Raw genomic sequence first — 5,166 nt, forward strand, 5'->3', positions numbered from 1 at the left:
TTGAAATGTCTTGCTGCTGAAATGTGCTATACAAATAAAATTTGATTGATTTGTCCCTACAAGCTTTTTCCCCTGTGTGCGGTCCGGAGGGTTAGAACTGTTTTCCCTTTTTTTGTTGTGGTTCTGGGAACTGATGGTCTGATGGGACGCCCTGTGACTTCTTCTCTGATCCTTCAAAGTGTTGCACTAAGACTGTGGGGAAAATTCAATGGGCGGTATTATGTATCTTTCAGGCACAAAGCACAATCAAATAGCTATGTTACCTTCAGTTGTTCTAAAAAATGCTGTTTATATCAAACATAACTTGAATGATCTGAAAGATAAAGACATTCAATATTAAGTCATTAAATCCATGTGGAGCCAAAGTTTGAAAATCCTCAAATTGTTTGAGTAACTTATCGCGGATACGACGCCCCAGGTGGAAGAGTTTCCTGTTCACTAGCACAAAAAAATCTAATGAAAGAACTGTCCTGATTAGCATCATTAAAGTATTCAGCAGCAGGAAAATCCCAGTTATTTCAAGATGGGAAAAATGTTTTGTTAATTAAAATAAAAAATGACATAATTACTGACTTAAAACAAGCTTCTATATCTTGCTGAGAAGTTACTTATGTTAGTTTTGTCCTTTTTCAAGTAGACTAATTTATTTGCACTAGAAACTAGACCAAAAATATTTGGTGAGATTTTGTGTTTTTGCAGTGTGCAAACTTCAGCAATCACTGTCCCTACGTTAGCAGAGCAATTCAAAACATGCATTATTAAGCCACCTTTTGAATCTTTTACCGGCACAGTTTTTCTAAATGAGCAATGTTTTTTGGTGATAAAAAGGGATCTGAGCAGACTGCGAATGTAAATGATCAGCATGCTGCAGAAGACACTGGGAGTATGAAAGAAAACGGGTTAATAGCAAGAGAGACGGAAGAAGAAGGGGAGCTTTTAGGCTGCACTCCTGTCTGAAAAGTTCCACTGATCAGCTCTGCATCTCTTGTTCGCCGCTAACCGCTATCCCTCATCCCCAACTGTCAAAAAGCCATCAAGATCAAATCCCTCGTCTGTGCGGCAGGCCCAGAGAGAGAGTTTTCTCTGTGATACCGTACAACCCCAACAGACAGGGGAGCCACAGAAAGAGCCCAGCCCAAATCTAGGACTGCTGCCACGTTTTCGGCAGCCATTACTGCCTGTTTTTTTTTTTTTTTTTTTTTTGTGTGACATGATTTTTTTGATATGTCACCTTCTGATCCAATGAAGGTTTCTGCTGGTCTCGCCTCAAGGGGTCGTGGAGGGTTGGGAGGGGTGCAGGCGGCTGCGCTTGCTGACAAAAAAAAAAAGAGCATTTTGCATTCAATTGCTCCCCGTTTGGTGCTTGTTTCCCAGCCACATCTGAGGAGGGGAGCAGACAAACAGATATCCAGAGGAGCTTTCCCTCCTTTTTCATCCCTGTTGTCGAGTTAATCTACGGCAGATTCTTCCAGGATGCGGCGTGCCATGTGAGTTATTGATTAGATCCCGGCAGGCTCGCGCAGCCGTCATTCTGAGCCTCCATGGAACAATGAAGGAAGGATTGGGGGGGGGGGCCCAACCCCACCAACCCAGCCCCCCTCCAGAGGAGCGGTACCTACAACTCCGAACACACCACTTTACACTTGTAGTCGCTGTCGGGAACATACAGCGGAATTCAATTTACGCCGCTTTTAGACAAACGTAAACACAACGCGCCCAAAGTCACAGCTGCAAATCTCAGTAGTCTTGAATGCGAGCGGCGAGGTGAGACTCGACTTAAATTTACGGATGCGAAAATTAGAAAGGAATATGGAGATTTATATATTCTAAATAGTGATAAAAATAATAAAAAGCTTTGCAAGCATCTTCATGTGGACGGTTTTTCACGGCAAGAAAAGCGGCATGACTGGCATACTGAAGCATGCTGGTGTTGGTTTTAGAAGCACTTCAGATTGAGTCGGTGTTAATACAAAGACAAGTTAATTAATTGCAGGAGAATGTCTGATTGGTGAGTGTCTACGGAAAGGGGTTTGAGAGTAAAAAGGAGGACCTAGTGGAACAGTGTCAGAAGGTCAGAGCCTCCCTGACTCGTGTAATCCCTTCGACTGTGACGTACGGCCTCCTGTGATTAACTGTCTGATTACCAGGCAGAAAAGCTGCAATAAAACAGGTCAGAAAAACACGTCTCAGTCACTTTGATGAAGTCTTTGTTTTTCCCGGTTCTTTCTCAACGTCCCTGGAGTCAAACGGCACGATGAGGAAAAACAAACACATGCTCGGCTGGTTTAATACATGTTGTCCTTCCCTTTTTCTTTGTTTTTTTTGTATATTTAAGAACAAAGCATGAAGTCAGTCATATTGAGGTACGGTGTAGTGCAGCTGGACGTACCGCACAGCACTCCTATCCCTGCCCCGTGGTTGTTTGCTGACAGTCGACTCCAACAGTTTTATACAGCGTCATCAGACGAAAATCAAACGGAGCGGTTGTTGTTGCTTCTGATGTGAACAGATTAAACCATCAAAGATCTTAATTGTTCCTAAAACGCTTTCAAATCCTTAGTATTCCCTTTGCTGATGCTGTCTTCCATCTGTCTCCCAAATGCTGAAGCGTCCTCATCATGCAGTGCCAGTGGGAACAATGTAAAGCCTACTAATTGTCCACAATTAATTCCTCATAAAAACGTATAACACTGCTAAATGCAATCCACTTCTAGCCATGGATACAAATATCACTGCTGTTATTGTCAAATGTTCTGGACATAATCCAGAACTAGATAATACAAGGAACTGATGGTAGACAGAAACACAGAGAAGAATCATCCTTCGACCCTTTAGGAGATAAAAAAAAACCTCTAGTGAAATAGTGATTTGAGCTGCATTTCCATTAATGCACACTTTGACATTTAAGAAAAAATAAATTAGCCTAAAGGACACACGGCAATTTTGAAAAAACTCTCGTTTTTTTGATAAATGCTTTAGGCTCTAGGATGAGGTGGGGGTTTTTTCAGCCGCATTGAAATTGGTTTATTTAGCAAAACTGCAACGGAAACACGTTTTCCGCTTCACACGAGTCACATGATCAACGTCCGGATGCCACTACTGGCAGAAGTCAGGAAGAAGACGACAGCAAGTAGGTGGAGTACGATGACTTACCACGTGAACAAACGTATACACGTGTGATTTTAACTGCGTTTCTTATTTAATGGAAACAAACTGTAAAATGGTGTTGTTGTTTTTTTTTGACATTAGTGGAAAAGCGACAAAGTTTTGCACACATTTGTAATGGAAATGCAGCTGGTGTGACAGGTTTCAGAGTTAAATCTAAGTAAAGCTACAGCAGAGGATCACCTTGTGTCACAGCTCATAGGGGAGGTTTGCTGCTGAAACTACCTGCTAATGTTGGTAAAACTCACAAGAATCACAATCCAATCAACTTCATCTGAGTCCATTAAATTGTTGATGTATTTGGAACTGACAGTACAAAGCTAAGTGGCACCAGACGGACGGAACCCCGAGATTTTTTTTTTTTAGATAAATTATTCCTCATTTGAGGCTGAAAAATGAAAATCTTTAGTTTAAGGTATTCTGAACGGCATCTATGTGACATGACAAGAACTAATACATAAAATTTAGGCTCTATCAAGATGTAGCATAAAGTTGTGTTGTTGTGACATGGAATAGGCCGTTATGTCTGATTGGCTGCTTCAAACGGCAAGTCAAGCTCCTCCTGAGTTTGTTATGACTCTGAGGTCAATATCTTCGCTGGAAAGTGCGGAAAAAAATTGCAAGTATGTAATTACATTTTTCCAATGTATTTACCACAAACTAGATGAGCAACTCCAACCGCCATGTATCTCTAGTTTGGTCGGAAATATCTCCTAAAGGGGCAGCATTATGTGTCTCATCAACATATTATCATTTCATTGTACAATCAAGAAACTAAGTTACCTTCAGTTGTTATAAAAATGCTGCACATATCAAACATGACTTGAAAGAAATTTGACGTTGCATTTTAATGGTTTAAAATTGGGCCTTTGTCAAGAAGTTCCTGCTCTTTCCGAAGCTTCAGCACATTATCAACATTCCTCTGTTAAAGATTTACAAATGTTAGTTTTGGATTTATCTTTTGAACATTTGACTTATTGAATTCAATCTTTCTGTGCATTGGTGTAAATTAAGCATTGTTACTTTTTGCATTCAGCTCTCAGGCCTGCTTCCATGCGGTGGTTGGGCTCTTTTGCCTACCAGAGGAAGACTTGGGCAGGAGTTCACGCTGGTGTCATCAGGCTGTTCAGCACACGGCCTCAGCGTGTTCTGTTTTTACCATTATAGAGCTCTTGCATCATCAGAACTGTTTTCACAATAATCCAACGGGTTACAAATACCTCTGTTTTCCACTTCCACTACCTAAAACAAACAACAACTGCGCTCTTAAAGACACTAAACAGCTCGTACTTTGTGGAAAAACACAGAAGAACGTATGCCACTCCTAGCCACTTCTCATATATCAGAGGCAAATCGGGGCAATTAGGAGTGTAAAAGTTGCTGGAGTGGTAGAAGTGGCAGAACTTTGCGCTGGCAGTAATCTTGGCTTCACAGTGGGTCTTGGCCCTAGCTTCAACCTCTGTCTTTTATCTTCCCTTTGTTGCCGTGGCGGAGTTGAAAAAGAGATTCCACACTCCTCCTCCTCCTCCCTCTTGGAGTGTGACTCCGTGAAGACGATTGCCTTCAAGTAACAAGTCCTCCTTGCCCAGCATCACTGCTACCAACAAGCACCACACCTCGCCCCACCTCTTGCACTCCCCTTCTTCTTCTTCTCTTTCTCTGTTCTCCAGCTCTGTGCTTAGCTAACATCAAAGGGACCTATCATACCCCAATGGTTTAAATCTTTTAACAGGGAATAACAGCCGGAGTACATCCAGACCCCATCGCGTCCCACAGTCATGTCGCCATGTGTTCCCGCAATGATTGCCAGGGGAGAGGCTCTGGCCGCGTGGAGAGCTCTTCTGGTGGTGTGTGTTTTCTCCGCAGGACCACGAGGAGCCGGCCCCCCGAACCCATCCACCCCCACCCACCCCCACGGCCCCGCGCTGTGATCAGGGGCCAGCCCAAATTCTGTTTGAAATGTGAATGGGCTAATTTTCATCACCCTCCCTCACGCAAGGG

This window comes from Xiphophorus couchianus, chromosome 9 (assembly GCF_001444195.1).
Source record: "Xiphophorus couchianus chromosome 9, X_couchianus-1.0, whole genome shotgun sequence".
NCBI lineage: Eukaryota > Metazoa > Chordata > Actinopteri > Cyprinodontiformes > Poeciliidae > Xiphophorus > Xiphophorus couchianus.